The sequence below is a fragment of the Urocampus carinirostris genome, chromosome 10, assembly GCF_059441175.1.
Source record: "Urocampus carinirostris isolate Australia breed hairy pipefish chromosome 10, RoL_Ucar_1.0, whole genome shotgun sequence".
Taxonomy (NCBI): domain Eukaryota; kingdom Metazoa; phylum Chordata; class Actinopteri; order Syngnathiformes; family Syngnathidae; genus Urocampus; species Urocampus carinirostris.
This window is the reverse complement of record NC_142358.1, coordinates 40433244-40458692: the sequence shown is the minus strand read 5'-3', so window position 1 is coordinate 40458692 and position 25449 is coordinate 40433244. Positions and strand designations below refer to the sequence as shown.

Below are 25449 nucleotides of genomic sequence, written 5' to 3'. Positions count from 1 at the left end.
GGTATTTCCGTGGCGAGCGATGGCGGTGTCGAGAACGGGAAAAAAACAGATCAGTAGCTGGGACGGGGGAGCAAAATCGTAGTCAAGATCAGCAAAGGGGTGGGAGCCGGGAAACAGACGGGAATCAGAACAGGAGAGAGTCGGGGTCGAAAAGCTTGCCTAGCGTAAGCTGAGGTTCGCAGACGGACTGACAACCGGTGACAGGAAGACAGGGGTATAAAAAGTGACAGGTAGCCAATCAGCATCTGAGGTAGTTGGCCTAAGGGGCAGGCTCAGGTGCCTCGCATCAGTAATCATGACACAAAGTTTAATAAGTAAGATCATTTTTTTTTTTTAAATAAAATTGGTATGGCGCCCTCTGCCGGACCAAAGTGGTACTACAACTCTCAGCATCACGACGGAATTGTGTGCACTTTTATTTGCGTTGTTTTAACTTACATAATTGGAGATTAACCGCTTGAATAACTTGTGCATCACTGTACTTCAACCTTTAAGTTTATTGGAGTGGTTTGGTGGAGCAAAACGGTAACGCAGAGACTTTGTTGAAACAAAGTGCACAGGGGAAACAGAAGGCAGGAAAAGACAGGGCAGGATTTGTGTTTGGGGACAGATGCTAACTGTGATTATAGCAGAGCGATGAGGCAGGGACGGCTTAAATAGGGGCCAGATGCCGATTAGCTGTGTTACTTTTGGTGAGCGGAGTAATGATGAGATGAGCGTGGCTCATTGGGTGACGCTAAGAAAGGATTGAAAACCGATCAAAATTTTATGAGCGTTGAACAAACGTTTGCAGGATAAACATTTAATAAGCACATGCATCCACAAGCTAAATTTGCATGGGAGTAGGGATACGTGCCATTGATCCCAGTGCAGTTACTTTTCATCGTTTTGCTACTTCACGAATATCCATTATGTTCTGCATTCTGATTGGCTAAACAGTCCCCAAAGATGGTCGTCATTGGTCATCATTATATACATGTTTAAAATATACAGTGCTTTTATTTGTGAAACCACCGGTGTCAAACATACAGCCCGTGGGCCAGATCGGGCCCCCAAAGTTTTTAATACGGCACCCTGAGAAGCACAAGCTGCAGAATGGAATATGCAGGTTCAATTCCCGGCTCCACCAAGTTAAATATCGGAAAATTCCTTGGGCAAGACACTGAATCCCGAATGCCCCTGACAAGCATTGCTAGAATGGGGTATATATTTTACCTATTTAAGTACAGGAGACACCTGGACAACTCCAAAGCCCCAGTATGTACTATTTGACCACTAGATTGCACTGCTGTCAAACGTGAACAAAAACCAAATGAAATCATTCTAACTTTATACGCTGAATTAACAAAATATTTGTGAGTTATACAGTGTTCAAAGTGATGAGTCCCGGGGACTTGCATGCTCAAAAATCTATGGGTCCCAACAGAGAGCTATGGGTCCCCAAAATTTAGTGTTATCGAGGTTGAAATTGTAAATCGGTGACAAATATATAATAAAAATCTATATATTCATTCAGGAAAGATGAGATGAGATATTCATTCAGTTTTAATCATCAAACTATTAATTCATTTTCTGCATCAAATAATTGTTGGTAATGTACCGACCGATTAAAGGGATCACCGCAAACCTGTCTTTTTTTTCATTCTCTCCTTTTATACTTTTTTTTCTTAACTTCATTATACAACATAATCATTCGTAATATAATGCATCAAAGCAAGTGAGCCGTTTGAGAGCTGGCTCTCTTGAATGAGTTGAGCCGAAAAAGCCGGTTCTCTAAAAAGAGACGGACTTTCACCACACAACTCGAACTCGAGATCGGCGTGCAGACGAGAACTCGTACCGCGAGACCAAAACAACAATGGCGGATCTGCCTGACGAAAAGTTTGGAGTGCGGTAAATCTTTGTTAAAAAATGATAATGACAATTTCGCGTCAAAAAATTTGCGTCCCGGGGACGCACGTTAATTTGACACGATGCGTCCCCAGTAAAAATAATGCGTCTAGGACGCGGGCAAACCAGAACACTGGATATGTAGGACAACCAAGCACACCTGCGTGTCCTCGCAACAGCTGCTCGGCAATACCCGGCGAGCGTCCGGGCGTGCAGGAATGCAAAGCTTTGTGCTCGTATTGTGCTCCCAGCCGACTCTCTTCCTCTCACAGAGCGGGTCCCTCCACAAAAACATTCCCCCCGCCCTCCTCCAATAACGTGGCTGCAAGCGGGGCTGCCTCTCCTGACTTTATTATTTCATGCAGGGCAACGCCGGCGGTTTCAACTCGCTCACCTCCCTGCGTGCTGGCACGCTTTTACCCCATTAATAAAACATCAAGCGGAATGTCTGCGAGTGATAGAGCCCTTGTCAAACTCGCCCGAGGTTCATCTGTCCCCAAACGGTCCTTGTCGGTCCGTTCGTGAGGACATCGGGCCCCTGCAGGCTCGCCACAATGATGAGCTCGCCTTCGCTTAGCACGCTTCCCTAGGATGGTGTGCCTGGGCCGGATTCTTCATAGGAAGAGAGGTGACAGGAATAGAAAGAGGGACTGGCGATGAATAAAAAGGGATGAGATGGCATATCCAAAAAAGAAGAGAAATCGGAGAGAAAGGTGGAATAGAGGAAAGCTTTTGGATGGGGCTTAAAGTCAATCAAATAAATATTTGGGTAGATAGATACTTTATTCATCCCCGTAGGGAAATTCACACTTCCAGCAGTATTCTTTTGTTGTTTATTTACAGATTAACAGGATGGCCGCGAATGCTGTGTTGTAGTTTAGCAACAGCGGAGTGGATGACGTGACACGCTAGTCCAAAAGTTTGACGTCCCTGCAGCAGATGGAAATCTTTGTGCCCAGGGTTACACCACCTCGGGTTCACGTAGATAGTGTTAGGAATTAAATATTAAAATGTACCGTTTGCCAAATTGTTTGAATTTAGTTATCTGACTCCATTAATTCAGATTCAGATATACTTTAGTGTCATTCTTGTACACGTGTATACAGAACGAAATGTCGATACATCTGACCCGCACAGTTTCCTTGAATGTACAGATATAAATAAAATGTTGTATTGAGTTGGAGTATTGAAATACTGATAATATACTAAATCCCTAATGAAAACTAAAATGAACTAACCAAACACAACCTATATTCTCCTAACAATGCACGCTCGTTTCTTGATGGAAAAATGAACAAGAGACCGGCATTTCCACACGGGGGCAGATTTAATTTCTTAAACTATTTAACTGAGTGAACTCCATCGAATATATGGCCGAATTGGCCGAATTAGCCGAATTAGTGTCGCCCCAGTCTCTGTCAAGCCTCCTCTCTCGATCTTTTTTTTTTGCTCAACCCACATCTCTTCGCAAGCTGGTGTGCCGGCTCCTCCCATGGGCGTGCCAGGAAAACCCCCACGTGGGGGATTCCCCCCCTCGCCTCGATATCTGGTGAAACTCAAAACAGCAGAGCGTTTATCAAAACAATGGCTGACGTCCTATGTCAGAGTCCTGTTCTCAAAATTCCCCAGCCAAAACATTCCGAATTTGGAACAGCGTGACCTGAAGCCCACTCAGTGAAAATCTTCATTGCACTCGAAAAATGTAACTTGTATTTAATCGTATAAAATCCTTTATAGCAATATGTATAAAATCCTTCAATCGTAGATAGCGAGTCCACCTCCTCTCCGCTTCCCGCAGACTTTTGTGTCTCTGTCTGCCCTAACAGCGCTGAAGCCGGGTAGCTCCACATAAGCTTCCGGGATGCTAGACGTGAGCCACGTTTCCGTAAAACCCAGCAAACTGCACTCCCTGTACGCTTTGATGTTTTTCACCAGCACAGCCAGTTTGTCGGTCTTATTTGGTAGAAGTTCACATTTACCATGATTACGGACGGTACTGAAGGCTTATAACGCCGCTAGCCGCTTAGCCTTCACCTTAGCAGCCACGATAGGCAAAGAGTCGATTCCTCGAATAAACGCATTTTTGTGCGTTAAAACCCATAACCATAGGATAGAAAGTAATCCAAAGTGTAATTGTCAAACGGGACGAAAAACACCGAAGATAGAAGCAGACACTTGAAACAATAAATCACAAAAAGAGCAAAACAACACGGAGCTGCTGGAAAGGCTGCCGCTCGCATGTCAATGCATAACCATTCCATAAGGCGCACAAAAAGAATCTGATTTTCTTCTTATTGTGCAGTGCGCCTTGTGTAATGAAAGGTGGCGGACGTAGCTGAGGGAGCCATGAGGCTGCTAAAGGGTGAACAGTGGGCAGCACCGTTAAAAGGTAAAGTGTGGGCATCACCATTAAAAGGTGAGGCGTAGGCTTGTATAAAAAGGCTAGGTTAATGCTGTAGAACCTAATGCTAAATTCCAATGTTTGGGTGAAATCCGATGTTCTTGTGAGATTGAATGCAACTGGGGCAGCACGGCGGCGCGGTGGTTAGCGCGTGTGCGGCACAGTTCTGAGGTCACGGGTTCAAATCCAGCTACCAACCTTCCTGTGCGGAGTTTGCATGTTCTCCCCGTGCTTGCTTGGGTTTCCTCCGGACACTCCGGTTTCCTCCCACATTCCAAAAACATGCATGTTATGTTAATTGGCCGGTCCAAATTGTCCCTAGGTATGAATGAGCGAGCAAATTGTCTGTCCCTGTGTGCCCTGCGACTGGCTGGCAACAAGTTCGGGGTGTCCCCTGCCCACTGGCCGAAGACAGCTGGGATGGGCTCCAAAAATCCCCGTGACCCTACTGAGGATAAGCGGTGCAGATAATGGATGGATGGAACGGATGGATGAATGCAACTGGTATGTGATCTCTTATGACTTTTGAGCGTCTGCTGTTTGAACACCATCACGTCCCGCATGTGCAGAAGAAGACACGTGACGTCACACGCAAGATACTTTGTTAGCTTTGTAAACACTGCGTGCGGCTACTTGAACAAGCACGCATTGCAAACAAACGTTGGGCACACAATCTTAGGTAATCCATCTGATACTTTTAATTATTCATATACTGAGCAAGCGAGCGGATAAGAGAGTACTCGGTCGGTTTGGACACATGGAGAGGATGGATGAGGAGTGAATGTTGAAGAGGATCTACAGAGCAGGAGTAAATGGAAGGGGACCAAGAGGAAGGCCGCGATTGAAGTGGAATAATCATAGTCCGTAGTTTGCAATACTCTGTGGTCTGTGCAGCTCTTTGAGACTGTCCCTTCTCAAGGTTTCTTCATTTTCCTCATGTTGAGATTTTGAGTTTTTCCTTGCCCTCATGTAGGTTTTAGATCAGGGGACGGTGTCATAATAGTCCGTGGTCTGTGCAACCCTTTGAGACTCCTTGTGATGAAGGGCCAAACAAATCAAATGAAATGATCTGCGTTTATATAGCGCTTTTCAAATCAATGAAGACTTCCCAAAGCGCTTTACAATGTGCTTCACATTTACCCATTCACACACCAATATGGCCGTGCAGCCATGCAAGGCACCAACCTGCTTATTGGGGGCATTAGGGGTTCAGTGTCTTGCCCAAAGATACTTCGACACGTAACACCGAGGATTCGAACTAGCGCTCTACCTCCTGAGCTATTGCCTTTTAAATAACACGACTTGACTTGACTTCTCATGGTTTCTTAATTTTCCTCATGCTCAGGTGTTTGAGTTTTTCCTTGCTCTCATGTAGATTTTAGATCAGGGGATGGTGTCATAATAATCTGTGGTCTGTGCAGCCCTTTGAGACTCTCTCTTCTCTAGGTTTCTTCATTTCCCTCATGTTGAGGTTTTTGAGTTCTTCCTTGCCCTCATGTAGGTTTTAGATCAGGGGATGGTGTTATAATAGTCTGTAGTTTGCAGTAATATGTGGTCTGTGCAGCCCTTTGAGACTATGTGTGATAAAGGGTGTCACCACTTATGTCATTAACACACACTTCGACTCGCGGTTTATGAACCACTCATCTAAGATACTCTGCACATGCTTCAGCGATTTGAGACGAAACCTGAACACACATCTTCTACCACAGAAATTAAAAGCGCCTCCTTTCCTCAATTATCAACAAAGCAAGTATTTTAGTGAAGTCAATTTCCTACCAGTTGCGTTTGACCTTCAAACCGAGTATCTTTAAGTCAAGTCATGTTTATTTGTATAGTCCTTAATCACAAGAAGTCTCAAAGGGCTGTACAGACTACAGAGTATTAATAATAGGCTATCCCCTGATCTAAAACCTGAATGAGGGCAAGGAAAAAGTCAAAACCTCAGAACCCGCCCTACTAGTAAAAAGGTGATTCTCGGCCATTTGACCTATGCATTTGTTGATTAAACAACTTCTGTTCCTCAATTGTGTGTATTCTTGACAAAAACTGAATTGCTTAATTCCAGCGCTTGTTTTACCCATTTCACAACGCAAATGGCAAAGGAAAAGTAATTCCCTGTAAATGTAAATGAATAAAAACATTTAATAACACATTATTTTGCTACATTACAAAGGAATAATTACCTGAGCACAAATACAACAAATACATTTGACTATTTTTTTTTATTTTAATGTTTTTATCCCGGGTATTGTGACCAGTGATATATTCCAACTGATCCTGTTTAGTTTCTTTGAGCTTTGCTTGGTTTTCTGAACAAACGTTTGGCTTGCTTTGCCTCTGGAGCAGATGTTAGTTGGTAGCCAATATGGCTGTCTTTCAGAGAGTTCTTGTCACCTGACAGGAAGTTGGGAACTTTAGTCCACCGGATGTAGTACTGACCCCTGCAGGGCCGTATAAAGACACGTAATGTAAATCACAATGTGGTTGATTTTCTCTTCTGTTCAGTCAGTTGGCATGACTGCGTTTGTTAACTACAACCAAGAAAGTGTTAGGAATTATTATCAAAATGTACCGTTTACCAAATTGTTCGAATTGGTTATCTGACTCCATTAACCAAACACAACCTACATTCACCCAACAATTTATGGGCGCTCGTTTCCTGACGGAAAAGATGAACAGGAAAGCCGACATTTCCACACGGTGGCAGATTAAATTTCATTAACAATTTAACTAAGTGTTCTCCATCGAAAACGACCGAATTAGTGTCGTTGGAGTCTCTAGGAAGCCCTCTTCTGAAGTCCTTTTGCTTTTTTTCTCCTTGGCCCACGTCTCCCCGCAAGATGGCGTCCCGGCTCCTCCCATGCGCGTGCCAACGAATTGTTTGCGCCCATCGTTCTCACAACAAAGCGCCTTGTCCTCAAAACAATGCCTGCCGTCCTCCGTCATCAGGGCCTTTCTGCGTCTGGATGTGCTGATTATCTTATCAACCTTGCGTCCCGTTCCTGCCGTTCCTGTAAACAACATTTTCTACTAGGGTGCCCTGACCTCGCACCACAGTCCAGCCAGTGAATATCTTTTGCATTGAATGTAATTTGTATTCGATCGTACAAAATCCTTTAGTCAAATGTATAAAATCCTTCAAAAGTCAAATCGAAATTAATTTTGGTCCTTTCTTGATCTATTGTGTTCTATTTATGAGCCAAGTCTTCTTACGGTGCAGTTCAAGAGCAGTCGTTGAGGAAGTGGTTGTAGAAACAAAAGGGCGAGTGCAGCTGCAGACATCAATAAAGCAGAAATTTCTGAATCTGGAAAGGGAGCAGAGAAGCATGAAAATGGCAGAGGCGAAGAGGAAGTGGCGGCACAAGTCATCAAAAGGATGAAGCAGGATGTGAAAGATGGAAGATGTGATAGAGGAGCAGGTGGCAGGGCAAGTCAAGGAGGAAGAGTGAGTACAAAAGAAGACGGGAATTCGACATCTGGGCTGTGGGCAATGATGGAGCTAGCACACGTTACTGTTCATCTTTGCCACATCATATGTTTAAAACTATTAAGAAATATATTCCTTATTAATCTGAATCGATATGGTCTAGAAAAAAAATCCCACTTTGGTCTAATTTTACGAAATTTTTTTATGTACCAATTTTACAACAATCCTATATTTAATTAATCTTTTTTTATTTTTCATTATTGTTTTTTATTTAAAGTAAGTATCTTCAACTCACTCAAAAGTGATTTTTATAAAATGTGCACATGGTCGTTGTTTTACTATTCTAACGCATTGCCCCATGTTGGATTTTATCAAATGAATTTCCCCCCAAAATGCAATTTATACTCCAGGTGTGACTTATATGTGTTCCTTTGATATATGCAGTTTTTAGCTGGTGCGACTTATACTCCAGAGGGACTTCTAGTCTGGAAAATTCAGTATTCAGTATCAAAAGCCTCAAAAAAATGTTCTGGCTATATGAATTTTGATCTGGTAGGCCAGGCATATCCAAAGTCTGGCCCAGGGCCTGGTTAATCAAATTTTTACTGGCCCGCGGCTTCTGTCATAAAATGAAACTATGTGGCCCAGTAATGTTGACTGCAGTATGAAATAGGTTTGCACCCATTAAAAAAACACAATTTTATCAGGTGATGGCAGTAGCCTTTTGGCCATCTTGCCCTTGGCTTTCTGCTAGAATTTTAGCCCACCCCATTTCCGAAATGGTGACTGTAACTAAAAAAGGAAAGTTGACTGTGAGGGTTAAGGCCTCCAGGACAAGGAAAATTGTAGTATTTTTCTTCCAAACTCTGAAACAAATGCCTAATTTGCCAGGAGACTGTGGCTGTTTTCAAATAATTTAACATCAAGAGGCACTGCCAGACCAAACATGCAAACAAACGCTGTGAAAAAGTAAAGCAACTGGAAGCTGTCAAATGAAAATGCTACAAAGGCGAGCTACAAGGTTGCGTCGCTGATGGCCAAGCTCAGCAAACTTTTCATGGAGGGTGAATCCCTTAAAGACTGTTCAAAGAATGCCAGGCTGAATAGTCAACCCTTACCAATTCTGTCCCGCTTTTTGTGAAGTTAGGACACCCCTGTGGTAAGCTACTCAGGTGGTCTGCCGGGTGTATTTACAACAGTGCGGGGGTAGGAATGCTGTAAAAGATAGAGGAGGTGTAAACCTACACCCCCTCTGGAGAGTACGTAAAGCTTTTGCCGCCTTATAAAGCATTTCTCAAGGAGAAGGTGGCCAAGGACAAACGGTGTACCCTTTGGGACAACATCAGTGAGGGGGGGCTATCATCTTTTAAACCTGAAGACTTCAATTCGGCAAGAGAGAGCACAAAGCGAGCAACACAAGAAGACACAAAAGCTTCAGATTTGTGTGCGTAATTTGGCTCCAGTCGAAAGTCTCCTGGATTCTTGACGCGAAACCCAGGAAATGAAAAAAAGAACAACACATAGCCGTCTACTTCATCGTTCCAAAGTATGCAAATGCGCTCCTAAGAACAATCGCTAAAGGTTGTTAGCTGCGTTCTGGACTAATTGATGGGTCTCATGGATCGAGGAAATGGAAATGGCATCTCGGTGGTCGCTATGGTAACCCCAAATCCTTTGCTTCCTTGGTGTGTAATTATTTCATCGGGGTTATTCTTAACCACTGCGCCTTATAATCACTTGTGCTGTGGAAAATGATCCATTTGGCATAATAAGTGCTAACATTTTGATTTGACTTTAAATCATGTTTTATTTTTATCTTTTCCCTAAATTTGTTTTGCTTCAGCTAGCTGTTAGCATTTAGCAGAGACAAAGAGTGAAGTCAAAGGGAAGATAGATCTCTACTTAGGACTGACCGAAATGGGTTTTTCATGGCCAATACTGATTATTTATATAAAGAGGAGGCCGATAACCGATATCTGGAGTCATTATTGATTTGCTGTAAAAGCTTAAAAATTTGCGTCAGAAATTTTTAATCATGCAAAAAGAAACAAAGAACATTTGTGATTAAATCAAATAGAACTTTAATAGCTCTCTGATATATTTTACCGTACATGAGTAAGTTGTGGAAGTTGTGTCATATAAAGGTACATAAAAACTTATATAAACTTAATAAACTTAATAGCTCCCTGAAACGTTTTGCAGTAGTTTAGGATTTCAACACAGCTATCTAGCTCTAGCTACTCTATCCCTAGCTACTCTAGCTACTCTATCTCTAGCTACTCTAGCTACTCCTTCTATCTATCTCTAGCTACTCTAGCTACTCCTTCTATCTATCTCTAGCTACTCTAGCTATCTCTAGCTACTCTAGCCAACTATCTCTAGCTACTCTAGCTACTCCATCTATCTATCTCTAGCTACTCTATCTATCTCTAGCTACTCTATCTATCTCTAGCTACTCTATCTCCAGCTACTCTAGCCAACTATCTCTAGCTACTCTAGCTATCTATCTCTAGCTACTCCATCTATCTATCTCTAGCTACTCTATTTATCTAACTCTAGCTACTCTATCTCTAGCTACTGTATCTCTCTCTCTATCCATCTATCTATCTATCTCTATCTATCTATCCATCTACATCTGGCTACTGTATCTATATATGTATCTTAACACAACTAAGGTGCCTAATCTTTAACGTAAAAAGTAAAATTAGGCCTAGCAGCAACTTGTATACACCTACCATAAACAGCTCCAGATTTTTTTTACAATAATTAAATTAAAAATGTCAATACAACCAACCTGACTTCAATTAACAAGAAGTGCTACATAACATTGTACTGGGCTGACAAATTCAAAAGTGTGGGGACTCCTGTTTGAGAGCCAGATTGATCAACTAATGTGATGGTAAAAGCTAATCACTCAGCTTTCCACTTTAACATGCTTTTTTATGCTCTCTCTCAATCACTAAAACACATGCTTGATTGGCAGTATAATGTTATGATAAGAGCTTATATGTTAGTATCCACTTGAACGTGTTTCCCTAAAACAATTACATTTTTTACCACAGACTTTTTAAAATCTCAATATTATCAGCAGCTTGACTCACAGGCAGAGAGAGAGAGAGGCTGAGCTGTATCTTATCCTAAATAATCGTTCCGTCGAATAAATAAAAATGCCGATACCGATATCTGTCAACTTCACAAATATTGGTGCTGACAATTGGGAAGTCAAGGCAAACTAGTCCAATCATAAATCCAGGGTTTGTACCAGTGCTTGAAATCCTTGAAAAAGCTTGAATTTTAATGTTGTGTTTTCAAGGCTTGAAAACTGCTTACAGTTTGGGTTTGCTTGTAAATGCTTGAAATTGTTCTGTGTTTCTCATAAAGTCTGCTTAAAAATGAAGCTGACACTACTCTCTGGTAGCTTTTCCATTGCATTTCTTCCCTTGTGATTTAGGCAGCTGGCATTAGTTTGTGTGGGATGTTGTGATGTGGCGGTCGTTTGTACAGACGCTGCCCGACCTACGAACGAGTTAAGTTCCGGACGATCGTTCGTAAGTTGAATTTGTTCATAAGTTGCTTCAGTGCTATATTTTGTATGTTTATATAAGTATGTTTAAGGCTTGTATAAGTCACCTGTATTGTTTTGTACTAAAAAATAAACATAAAATAATATGCTCTATAAAGATAAATAAAGTGAGGTTTAACTTACTTTTGGAAGATGCACTTCAAGAGGACCTCCTTTGTGGTAAAAAGTGGCCGAAAAAAAACGATCCAACCGTCTTCTCAACCGCATTAAGGTTTCTTATTCCACTTTCATTTTAAAAGAAACAGCTTGCCTCTTCTTTACACAAAAACCATATCGAACGGCTGCACGATGTATTAAACAATAAAAATGTCAAAGTTCTTAGCACCCTGGAGAGACAGTATAGAATGTTTACACACGAACTATGAAGAGGAAGGCGGATCTCTTCTTCAGGGTGGATGCTGGGTGAACTCTCACAGCGCCACACTTCGGTAGTGGCGGAAAGAAGAACTACAAGTACTCTGAAAAAGGTCCACACAATACAAAATCTAACTTACAGCAATGCCCAGATGGTTTTCGACATCCCGAAAAAAATCGTATCTACCGTTTTGGGTAAGTTGAATGTTCCTAAGTAGGGTCTGTATTGCATTGTCCTATGAAGCGTCATCGCCCCCTAGACTCAATACTGGAATTACATGAACACAAAAGCTGTTTGTTCCTTACTGCTGCTTGTCCAGCCAAAGATCAAAATATTTTCTTTTTACAGATTTTGAGGATAAGACAAAATCACACAGCACACAAAAACTCATGATCATTTATTGCCTGTTAAAGTTAAAAACCCTGCGGGGATATTTTGAAACAACCGTCAATGGATTAAATCCACTTTCAATATTTGTTTTCCTGACACCTGCTCATTTCCCTGAGCTTGCACTTTTTCTCCCGTGTCAAGACGGAGCACGTCTTGCGTTTTCTTTATTTCTATTTTTTTCATCTCGGGTCCAAAGCAATCGAGCCCGGACAAGGATTCCATTAGTTTGATGAGTCGGGAGCGTTGAAAAGTGAAATAGTCAGACGAAGCCATTAAAAGTCATTTGATCTTCCGTGGCTAATTTTAGTAGCATGGGGAAGCTCCTCCGTCTTCTTTTTCCTACTGCGAACGTGTCGGATCGTTTTGCGGCTTTAGTTTTGCAGGCCCGTGTTGGAAAAGTGAGGAATTTTAATGCCACGAGTTTTGTGAAATTGCAAGGGAAAGAAAACACAGATGCACGAAAGTATTGGCCCTGAAGATAGTTCCAATGATAAGCATTTTTGGTTTTAAACCAAAGAAAAAAAAGTCAAGTCATGTTTATTTGTATAGCCCTTTATCACAAAAAGTCTCATAGGGCTGGACAGACCACCATAACAGCATTCCCTGATCTGAAATCTACAACGGGGCAAGGAAAAACTCAAAAACCTCAGCTTGAGGAAATTGAAGAAGACTCAAGAAGGGGCTGGAAAAATGGATTGGTTTCTCGTTGCTTCGATCCTACCACTCAGATTGGATGCGTTGTGCAAGATATACAGTAATATGACCTCTGAGCCTTTTAGTGTTACCTGTGGCGTTCCACAGGGCTCAGTACTTGGTCCCCTCCTTTTCAGTATCCATATGCTTCAGCTAGGTAATATAATCCGCAAGTATAATATTAGTTTCCATTGCAATGCAGATGACACTCAACTGTATCTGTCAATAAAAAAGAAAACAGAAACAAGGCCTCCTTCCCTCCCTCAAGGGCAAGTCTATGGAGTAAGATAGCTGTCAAAATGGTGTACAAAAAGACTATTTGCCATTGTGACTGTTGATTCGTACTCGTGAAATGACAACCTGCCTGGGTAATTCTATTTTTGTAGCAATATTTCATGTCCGCATCTTCCTATTACCCTGATTGTTCTATAAAATAAAGTCAAGTCATGGTTATTTGTGACGCCCTTAATCACAGAGTCTCAAAGGGCTTCACAGACCAGATTATTGCAAACTACAGACTATTATGACACCATCCCCTGATCTAAAACCTACATGAGGGCAAAGAAAAACTCAAAAACCTCAACATGAGGAAAATTAAGAAACTTTGAGAAGTTAAGTCCTGTTTATTTGTGACACCCTTAATCAAAGAGTCTCAAAGCGCTGCGCAGACTACAGACTATTGCAAACCACAGACTATTATGACACCATTCCCTGATCTAAACTCTACATGAGGGCAAATAATACAGAAATATTGTCAAGATAAAATATAGGTTATTCATATGCTATAGAATAGAAGTGTGTTTTAAGCTTGAAATTAAACAGGGTTGGGTAGGGTTACTTTAACTGGATTACTTTCAATTACTTTTGGATGACTCCAATACCAAATATGCTAATAAAAGACAAAAGAAACTAAATATGAATAAAATGATGACTCACAACACGTGGTAAGCTTTCTCTCCTGGCTTTGGTCTCTTTAAACTCCGGCAAAACGAACATAAAATGCGACAGAAAAATGAAAATCAATCCAAATAGCTTGCCAACATCATTTTTGCCGTTCCATGTATTCCGTTACTCCCCAAGCCTGCACAAAATGTAGTCATTTTATTCATATTTACTTTATTTTGTCTTTTATTAGCATATTTGGTATTGAAGTAATGCAAAAGTAATTGAAAGTAATCAAGTTAAAGTAACCCTACCCAACCCTGGATTTAAACATTTCACTGAGGTTGCGGATCTCAGAGGAAAGAGCATGGAGAACGCTTTCCAACCTGCAGATTTCTTCTTGGCTCTTGGGATCACGAAAGAATAATCCTTTCCAAAGTGTTTTATTTCAAAACGTTTTGTTCACGTCAACCTATGATTTGACATGAACTACATTTCAAGGTCAACACAAAAACACCTGCCTTGTCAGGCCTGACCGATTGGGATGCCGTGACTTCCTCCGCCTCGCTCTGGCATGACAGACGGGAACGTCCAGCTCGCATTAATTACCTCCTCCCGACGGAGCCTCATATCTGCCTCCCGTCTCATGTCTGATGGATGTTCTTGTGCGGCGAGAGACTTCCATGACATTCATGTACTGACTTCAGCTGTTGTGTACAAGTACGCCGTCTCTTTGACTTATGAGGACGAACAGTTTTTGTTTTATCCGTGTCTTGGTTTAGAGACAGGTTAAAAGATTACGGTCTGGTCAAAATAAGACCTGGAGCAGATGTCTTCAATGTAGTGAAGACTGAAAATGGATGACTAATGCTGCATTACGGTGTGGTATGCTGGCTGCACAGCAGCAGACAGGAAAACGTTCCAGAGGGTCATCAAAACAGCCCAGAAAATCGTCGGTTGCTCTCTGCCCAGTCTGGAGGACTTTGCCTGATCTCGCTACCTCAGCAGAGCAGATAACATCATCAAGAACTTTTCTCACCACCTCTTCGACCTGCTGCCTTCCGGCAAGCGCTACAGGTCACACAAAACAAAAACAAACAGACTCAGAGACAGTTTCTTCCCCAGAGTCATTACCACCCTAAACAGACACCGCACAAAAAACTGAAAAACTCTGGCAAAAACACCTCATACGAACGTAAAATGGTACTCATGTACTATGTTTCTTGCACAATGTTGACTGCTCACCTTGCACAATGTTGACTATCTTTTAAAATTATATAACTATACTAACTATAACCTTATCCTCCTTGTTTTATAACCTTATCTTCTCTGTTCCTTTATCTTCTTGGATTTTTTACCTCACTGTGAATGTGTGAAACTGGAGTGTCATACCCAATTTTGTTGTCACAATATGTTAACCCATTTTGTAACAATGACAATAAAGCTAAATTCTATTCTATTCTATTACCAAATTTTGGGAAGTTTGATTTTGATATTTGGCTGAACAAGCAGCAGTAAAGAACAAACAGCTTTTGTGTTCATGTAATTCCAGTATTGAGTCTAGGGGGCGATGACGCTTCATAGGACAATGCAATCCAGACGCTCCCCTACTTAGATACGGTCATTGTTTTCGGGATGTCGAAAAATATCCGGACATTGCTGTAAGTTATTGTGTGCACCTTTTTGCAAGTACACGACAGTACTGTAGTTCTTTTTTCCGCCACTACCAGGCGTGTGGCGCTGTGAGAGTTCACCCAGCATCCACCCTGAAGAAGAAATCCGCCTTCTTCTTCCTATGTAAACATTCTATACTGTATCTCTAGCGCACTAAGAACTTTGTTATTTTTATTGTTTAATATCATGACATGTATATTTGCAATAAACAGACATTAAATAGCACAACAATTAGAATTAAAATTGCCTTTATTGTCGTTGATATCAACGTTGTGAAACATTGTATGCAATGAGATTAGATACGGTACTGCAGGGTAAAACCAGTGTCTGAAACTCATGACAAAAACATAAAGTTGCCTGCCCCATTTTTCACAACTTGAAACACAATAAGACGATTCATCGCAAAAAAAAAACATTGTTGCAAAGTATTTAGGATTGATCATCAGAATATATAACAGAATATATAACAGAACAACACTTAAAATTAAGTGTAATATAAATCTACTTAGAACATTCATTGCATTTATATATATGACATCGCTGTTTTCCAACTGCCATCACTATGTACCTGTATTTACTCTTCTTCATTTATGTTTGCGTTGCCTCGTCTGCTACAAACCACGTGAACTCCTCTTTCCACGATGCTTTTAATGTACGTTTACGTTTTGTAGCGTCATCAATTGTGTTAGCTTCTTTTGAATCTTTCTTCTGGGGCTGCGGTTTTTGGCTTGATTCCTAACCAGTTATAGAATAGAATAGAATAGAATATACCTTTATTGTCATTGTTACAACATGGGATATATTGTGACAACGAAATTGGACGTGGCACTCCGGTTCCACATTTTAGAGTGATGATAAGGAAAACAAAGAGATAAAAGAACAAAGAAGATGTTTTAACGGTCTTTGTTGTATAGGCTTTTTTTTCCTCGGGGGGGGGGGGGTGAGGGACAGACAGAGATGAGCGGATCCAACTAGTTGTTTGATCTTACTGTACACACGGTCCACTTATTTGTTTTTCTTGTGTGTGAAAGGATAATGGGATGTTTAGACGCGTTGTAAGGGATGGGCAGGGCACCCGTATGATGCGGTAAGGGTAAACCAGTGAAAGCTGTCGGGCCCTGCTGTTGAACAGAAGAGTGTGTTGTGTCACCCTGACATGAGTGACTCGGCCGCTTCCTTGTGTCCCGTTTCGTTTGGAGAGACGAAAGCATGACCAACTTGGGTGCCGAGGTGCTTAACTTGTTTGGGTGTTTGGGCATTTGGGTTGGCAATGGTCCCAAAAAATTTTGAGTGTGTTTTTTGCTGCTTTTTCCCTTTTTTTTAACTTTCTTTGTTTTTGTATGTGTTTGTCCTGCTGTCGGTCACCCCTATTTAGGGATATTGCCAAGTTAGATAGATAGATAGATAGATATGTGTGTATACATATATCTATATATATATGACGGATCAGCACCTTATCGTGGTGGGGCACTTTGCGCGTCTCCATGACCCCTACAGCTATGTCGGCGTGAGTCTCGTACTCCTGGTAGGGTTACCCTAGCCGAACAGGTCGAAGGGTAGAGTCCAGACTAAGAGTGATCACAAAAGCTGGTGGCGGCACGCTTTGAGGCGGTTTCCTACAGACCTGGATCCCGGCAGCCGCCTGCAGTTGTAGGAAGATGCCGGTCGTCTAAGGTCTCCCTTGCCACTGGAACCATCTTCTTTACAATCAAGATAGTGGCATTGGGGAAAGCGCACCCCTTACGCCACTTTAAAAACCATCATTGCGCAGGTATCCTCTTTTACCTGAGTCTCCGACCACAATCCAGGATCGGACTGTTCAAACATCAGCAGACTCACAAATAAAAGAAGATGGTCATCATCGAATTGATGGACAACCCCAGCGATATATGTATATTTTTCCAAAGTTCTTCCAATGGTATCTATTTTTCAGCTATTACCTAGGTATCTTTTTGTGTTGTACGAATATGCTGTGTACCCTACTAATATGTCAACTCCCAATCCCTTCCTCTCTGGAGAAAGTAAGCTTGGGTCATCCCTTCCCAAATCCTCCCTCTCGAGCGCCAGAGATTAGCCGGTGGGCCGCAGCCAGGCCCCACTCGTGCGGCTAATCCTTCTCTTTTTAAAGTGCTGAGCGTGCACCGCGGAACCCGACAGACGGACGGATTTAACACAAAGCGCCGCGCCCGCCATCAATCCGTCACACAAGTCTTAAAACCGGGCCCCTTTCCACCGTTATCGCTTCGTCTCATCGTCATGTCAGATCCTCCGGGGGGACGGACGTTCGGGCTTTCCGCAGCAGATTTAATCAGGCTAATGTCCGCCGAGTAGGGTTAAATGTCTCGGTTGCACAGAAGAAAATGAAAAAAAAAAAATACTGCTGAAAAGACTCCAGACTTTAGCATATATATTTGAAAAGTCCAGTTTAATTAGCTAGAGTGATTCGCAAATTGTCAAATCCCAGGAGTGCCGAAGTTGTTGTGATTTCCCTCGGAGCAGGGCTGTCAAACTCGTTTAAGCGTGGGGCCACGTGGTGGGGAAAAACTCACTGGGGCCGTGATAGTCGATTAAAGAGAAAGAGGGAGAGAAGGAGATAAAGAGAGATAGGAGGGAGGATAAAGAGGCAAACACGGAGAGAGGGAGAAAGAAAGATAAATAGAGGGAAAGAGAAAGATCGGGAGAAAGAGAAAAAGAAAGAAAGAAAGAGGGATAACTAGGAACACAGGGGTAGAGAGAGAGAGAGAGAGAGAAACGAGAAAGAGAGAAACGAGAGAGAGAGAGAGAGAGAGAGAGAAAATGAAGAAAAGAAAGAGAGAAACACTAGAGAGAGAGGGAAAGAAAATGGAGGGATATAAAGGGAACAACTGAGAGGTAAAGAAAGGAAGAAAGAAGAAAAGACATAGAGAGAGTCAAAAAAGTCAGAGGGGGAAAAAGAGAGAAGAAATAGAGATAATAATAATAATAATTTACTTGTATTGTCATTCTTTGTAACAATGCACACAGAACGAAATGTCGATACACCTGACCCGTACAGTTAAACTGTAGCGAGCCGATGCAGCCGCAGCCAAACAGGGCGCAGCCATTTTAGTCATTAGGTGAGCAAACCCCCCATTCCAGATGCAGAGAGAGAGAGAGAGAGAGAGAGAGAGAGAGAAAGAGAGAGAGGGAAATAATATGGAGAGACAGAAAGGAAATAACTGAGAGGTAAAGGGAGGAAAAAAGACAAAAAGAGTAAGAAAAGGTGAGAAAGAGCGTCAAAAAAGACAGAGGGGAAAAAGAGAGAAGAAATAGAGATACAGAAAGGGAGAAAATAATGACAGAGAGAGAGAGAGAGAGAGAGAGAGAGAGAGAGAGAGAGAGAGAGAGAGAGAGAGAGAGAGAGAGAGAGAGTAGAGAGAGAGAGAGAGAGAGAGAGAGAGAGAGAGAGAGAGAGAGAGAGAGAGAGAGAGAGAGAGAGAAGAGAGAGAGAGAGAGAGAGAGAGAGTGAGAGAGAGAGAGAGAGAGAGAGAGAGAGAGAGAGAGAGAGAGATGGGGATATTGAGAAAGACCACGGGAGTAAATGAGAGTGAAAAGGACAGAGAGTGAGGGAGCTAAAGAGAGAGCAAGAGGAGGGAGGAGAAAGAGGCAGACACAGAGCGAGGGAGAAAGAATGATAAATAGAGGAAAAGAGAAAGATTGGGGGAAAGAGCAAGAGATAACTAAAGAAAAACAGAGGTAAAGAGAGAGTGAGAGAGAGAGAGAAGAAGAAAGAGCAAAAAAGAAAGATGGAGAGAAAAGAAAGAAAGAAAGAAAGAGGAGAACAAGACAAAGAGAGAAAATGAGAAAAGAAAAAGAAAGAATCACTAGAGAGAGGGAAAGAAAATGGAGAAGAAATTGAGAGACAGAGATGGAAAAAGAGAGAGGTAAAGAAAGAAAAAAAGACAAAAAGAGTATGAAAAAGTGAGGAGATAGAAAGACAAAGAGAGAGAGAGAAAATAATGACAGAAATTGAGAGGGACAGAGAGCGAGAGAGAAAAAAAATAGAGAGAGAGATGGAGTCAGACAGGGGGATTGAGAAAGAGCGTGGGAGGAAATAAGAGTAAGAAAGGAACAAGGTGAAAAAGACAGAGAGTGAGAAAGAGAGAGAGAAAGATATATAGCTCCTGTTGTTTGCTATGGCAGCATCCAGTGGGCATATTTCAAACTACAAGTGATTTTTCTCTTGTGCTTCTCTCAGGGTATTTTCGCGGACCAAGTTAAAACCCTGGAGTCCGCCAGCGGGCCGCATTTTTGACACCTACGCTTTAGAGTGATAAATGGATTCTCTGGCCACTGACAAAAGCAGTATGAGAAGCACAGCTACAGAAATGCAAACACGAGAGTAAATAGGCATAAGTCGACCAATTTGCACCTGCAATCAAATTATCTTGGTTCATTGGGGCATTATCAACAGAAATTGCTTCTATTTTAGACACAGCGTTAATGAACTAATTTGAGTTTATTGAGTGGTTTTGACTGTGACTTATCTTGTGATATGATCATTCTTAGCTCTAAAGGAAGTTTGTACGGGTGCTTGAAATCCTGGAAAATGCTTGAGTTTTCCAGGTCAGGAAAATGTTGGAATTTTGGGTTGAAATGCTTGAAAATTCTTGACATTTTTGCCATTGTCATGTTTATTGGTAGTCTGACTCTAAAGACCACGCAATAAATGAAAATCTAAAAAAAGGGTTTGAAAATGATGCTGTCACGCATTCTCTGGTGGCTTTTGATTATGGCATTGTCTTGTGAAGCTTCACCGCCCCCTACTGGTCGCCACCAAAAGGACAGCTCTGTTTAGAAAACAGGGTCTTTTGGCTTCCAAACGGCTCTTTACATACTTTGTTTTTTAAACTATATATTATCATAATAATCAAGCATTAGGCACCTTGCATGGCTGACTCCCTATTGGTGTGTGAGTGTGTGTGTGAATGGGTAAGTGTGAAGCACATTGTAAAGCGCTTTGGGAGCTCTTGAAAACCGCTATATAAATGCAGACCATTTACCGTTTAAACTATTTAGTAACTAGTAACTTAGAATGTTTTGCAGGTCTCCCCTGCAAAACACATGAAATATAAATTCAAATATTCACAGATCTACCAAAGAAAATCTGTAAAAATGTTGTGGTAAATCTTACCCTTCTTTTTTTATCATGAATAATTGTTTCGTAACAAGGTGCAAGCAGAGTTCTTTTGTAAAAATGTCACCAAAAAACTGCAAACAAGGACGTATTTACCGTAGGTGCGGACGGAAATGGGCAGAAAGAAATGCGATGTGTGAAAAGCTCCGCCGAACCCTCTTTCTCACCTAAGCAAATCACTCTGTGTGCTGGCGTGTCTGGGTCTTTACAGTTTGTTTTTGGTTTTTTTTTTTCATAACGTTTTTTAAAAGTGAACCTAAATTGTTTAATTAGCTTCAAATTGGTATGCCCTTTATACTGGAGCAAACTGTTAATACTTTTAGCGTTAGCATGCTATACATGAGTCTTGCATGAGCATAATTTTATCGGGGCGGCAGCAGCTCAGGAGGTAGAGCGCTCGTCTTGGGATCAAGGGATCCCAGTTCGAATCCCGGCTCGTCCGTGTTACATGTCGAAGTGTCCTTGGGTAAGACACTGAACCCCTAATACCCCCAATAAGCAGGTTAGCGCCTTACATGGCTGCAAGGCCGCTATTGAGAAATGTGGAGCACATTGTAAAGCGCTTTGGGAAGTCATTGACTTGAAAAGCGCTATAGAAATGCAGATCATTTCATTTCATTTCATCATAATAACCAAGCATAAGGCGCATTGCATGGCTGACTCCCTATTGGTGTGTGTGTGTGAATGGGTAAGTGTGAAGCACATTGTAAAGCGCTTTGGGAGGTCTTCATTGACTTCAAAACCGCTATATAAATGCGGACCATTCACCGTTTAAACTATTTAGTAACTAGTAATTTAGTATGTTTTGCAGGGGAGACCTGAAATATAAATTCAAATATTCACAGATCTACCAAAGAAAATTTGTAAAATGTTGTGGTAAATCTTACCCTTCTTTTTTATCATGAATAATTGTTTCGTAACAAGGTGCAAGCAGAGTTCTTTTGTAAAAATGTCACCAAAAAACTGCAAACAAGGATGTATTTACCGTAGGTGCGGACGGCAATGGGCAGAAAGAAATGCGAAGTGTGAAAAGCTCCACCGACCCCAAGCAAATCACTCTGTGTGCTGGCATGTCTGGGTCTTTACAGTTTGTTTTGGGTTTTTTTCTTCATAACGTGTCTCAGAAGTGAACCTAAATTGTTTAATTAGCTTCCAATTGATATGCCCTTTATACTGGAGCGAACTGTTAATACTTTTAGCGTTAGCATGCTATACATGAGTCTTGCATGGGTATAATTTTATCTCCTACCCATATGTATTCATGAGTTCCAGACCCCAGCCCTAGGGCCTTGAATCCTTCCCCTCCCATTGAAACCACTATCAGCTCATCTCATAGTCCATCTCCAGTCCTTCATTGATTTGGCGCTCAAGCTCGGGTCGCCCCACCTTGCAGGGATAATTGAATCCGCCTAATGGCCGCACTACAAGAAGAAGCTAATCGACTGCCCCACAAGTCCCGAAACGAGACGGGACAGAGCTGTCCCTTTAGCTTAGCTTTAACTTAATGAAGAAACTGATTAGCGTCGGAAGGAGGCGAAGCGCCCGGGCACCTCATTTAGATCCGACAAATGTGCGACATCGCTCGGGGTTGGTTTATTTTAACTGTGAACATCTGGCACTGGGATGTCAGGAGTGTAATCCCCTGGAGGGCACGTGGACCTTAAGCCGGGATGGAAGGCTCACATGGTGAGTCGCAGCAGGTGGAGATATTCTGGTGACATCTCACCAGGGGAAATCTGATGGAGCTATATACAATGGTACCTCCATCCATCCATCATCTGCACTGTTTATCCTCAGTAGGGTCGCGGGGGTGCTGGAGTCCATCTCAGCTATCCCAGGGCAGTGGGCAGGGGACACCCTGAATCGGTGGCCAGCCAGTCGCAGGGTACACAGGGACAGACAACTCGCTCGAGGGACAATTCGGACTAGCCAATTGACCTGACATGCATGTTTTCGGAATATGGGAGGAAACCGAAGTGCCCGGAGGAAACCCACGCAAGCACAGGGAGAACATGCTAACTCCACACAGGAAGTTCGATCTCATGACCTCAGAACTGCGCCGCACACACGCTAACCACTGCGCCGCCGTGCTGCCCACAATGGTACTTCTACCCGATTTGTTCTAGGGAGTAGCTTCGTAACCTGAAAACTTCGTAAGTAGAGACGCATGATGAATGTAAATGCGCTAATTCGTTCCAAGCCCCGCAAAAGTACAGTACGATTTTTCTTTAATAAATCATAAAAGAGCATCAGAACTTGAAACAAATACATGTTAGAATTAGATTACCACACACTAAACATAATACGAGAGGCACATAATGTAAAAAAAAACAAAGAATAAAGGAAATGATAAGAATGTGTATTTACCTTTTGTCCTCATGTTTCCTGAAAAACTGATCCAATGACGTCTGCCTTTGCCAGATTTTGACAATCCATCAGAAATGAGCGATTTTTCCGGGTGATTCCTTTCCACAAAATCCGAGACTTCATGACATTTTGCTAAATTTTTCTTTAATTTGGGTTGATTATCTATCCATCTATCTATCTATCTATCTATCTATCTATCTATCTATCTATCTATCTATCTATCTATCTATCTATCTATCTATCTCTTCCTTCATTCCTTTTTTCTTTCTTTCTTTTTTTTCTTTTTTCTTTCTTTTTGTCTTTTTTCTTTCTTTTTGTCTTTCTTTTTGTCTTTTTTCTTTCTTTTTTCTTTTTTTCTGTCTTTTTTTCTTTCTTTCTTTCTTTTTTCTTTTATTCTTTTTCTTTCTTTCTTTTTTCTTTTTCTTTCTTTATTTCTTTTTCTTTTTTCTTTTTTTTCTTTTTTCTTTCTTTTTGTCTTTCTTTTTTCTTTTTTTTTCTTTTTTTTTCTTTCTTTTTTCTTTCTTTTTTTCTTTTTTTCTGTCTTTTTTTCTTTTTTCTGTCTTTTTTCTTTCTTACTTACTTTTTTTCTTTCATTCTTTTTCTCTTTCTTTCTGTCTTTTTTTCTGTCTTTTTTCTTTCTTTTTCTCTTTCTTTCTTTGTGTGTGTTTTCTGCTATTTTTTCCCGTTTTTATTTTCTTTCTTTTTTTGTATTTATCTGTCTTGCTGTCAGTCACCCCTCTGGAGGGATACGACCAAGGTAGATAAATAGAACATGTTATCACCGAACCAACTTTATTTGGCGTTGAGCTTTATTTCTGGAATCGGCATTACAAATTCCAGTTGGTGTCTGATTTAATTTTCTTTCAAATGATACTTTTATTTTCAACATGTTGGGGTTAGAGTTGGGAACCCGTTCCTTGAACAGATTCGCAAGTCAGGTTTTCATGCCTGAGTTTGTTTTGCCTCCAGCCTGTGTGAATAGCTGGGATGTTTTAGTGCCGGTTTCTATGGCGACGGGCCATTTCAGCAGCTTGTCAACAGAGACCGACATGCCAACCTGGTCACCGCGTCCACCGCATATTATACAAACGGTGGTCGCTGTGGTATGTCAAACATAGGGAAATAAAATGACACGATAAATCATAGTCCTAAATAGAATCCTTACTTTCAGACTGAAAAATACATTGCAATATTTAAAAAACCCTCTCCAAATATGAGATCTCCGTTTTAAAAACTAGAACTCGAATGATAAATTAAGCTTTAGATGTGATTTGAAGGTTCTGTTGGTCGTATACAAAGTCATGCATGGACTTGCTCCCTCATATCTGTCAGAAATAATTTCCCCCTATGTTCCGGTCCGGAGCCTTCGATCTGAAAACGCTGGTCTACTAGTGATCCCAAGAGCCAAGAAGAGATCTAGGTTTTAGATGAGGGGATGGTGTCATAATAGTCTGTAATAATAGTTTGCAATAGTCTTTGATCTGTGCAGCCCTTTGAGACTCTTTGTGATTAAGGGCGCCACAAATAAACATGACTGAATGGAAAATAATCCTGGTGGAACCCTGCTTTCTAAATAAGGCTCGAAACCTTGTTTTATATCCACAACCAATGAACCTGTATGATGCGGCAGGGGTAAACCAGCGAAAGCTGTCGGTCCCTGAGTGACCTGGACGAATTCTTGTGTCCTGTTTCATCTGGAGGGACGAAAATATGACCGACTTAGGTGCCGAGCTGCTTAACCTTTTTGGGTGTTTGGGCATTTGGGTTGGCCATGGTCAAATTTTTGCTACTTTTTCCTTTTTTCCTTTCTTTGTTTTTGTATATGTGTTCGTGTTACTGTCGGTCACCTGTCTTGAGGGATATGACCAAGGTAGATAGATGGGGGCGGCATTAGCTCAGGAGGGAGAGCGCTCGTCTTGGGATCAAGAGATCGCAGGTTCGAATCCTGGCTCCTCTTTGTTACATGTCGAAGTGTCCTTGGGCAAGACACTGAATGCCCCAATAAGCAGTTTAAGCTATTGGGAAAATGTGAAGCCCACTGTAAAGCGCTTTGGGAAGTCTTGACTTGAAAAGCGCAATATAAATGCAGATCATTTCGTTTTTTATGGGCGGCAGTGGCTCAGGAGGTAGAACGCTCGTCTTGGGATCAAGAGATCGCAGTTCGAATCCCGGCTCCTCCGTGTTACATGTCGAAGTGTCCTTGACTTGAAAAGCGCTATATAAATGCAGATCATTTTCATTTTCATAGATAGATAGATAGACCTTAAATTCGCAAAAGACTAATATTATTGTACCGTATTTTATAGGGCGCACCCCCAAAAAATAGTTTTTGGTCCTATATCTTCCATAGATAAGGCGCACCGGATTATAAGGCGCTACAATGGGAACATGGACAAAACAGTCAGATGGTTCAGTCCAACTGATTACCCCCTTAACATTCCCAAAGCTTGCAAAGAAGCAAATACGTGTCTCAGACATGTACGGAAACAGTGTCTGTACGATGTCACTCAAATACATCGTTCCATCATTCGGAAGGTTGAAGTCTTGGGATTCAAGAAATGCCAACCATTCCTTGCTTTATATTTTCTTTTTCGCTCGCAACTTTACTGTGCATATGACAAGAAACACT

At 41.6% G+C, this 25449-nt stretch overlaps 1 protein-coding gene across 4 annotated transcripts in view; it reads left to right on the top strand.

Annotated features, from left to right (window-relative positions):
• The window catches only part of aplp2 (amyloid beta precursor like protein 2), a 119799-nt gene that overhangs the window by 17267 nt on the left and 77083 nt on the right, over positions 1 to 25449 (top strand). The gene's annotated exons all lie outside the window — the stretch shown is intronic.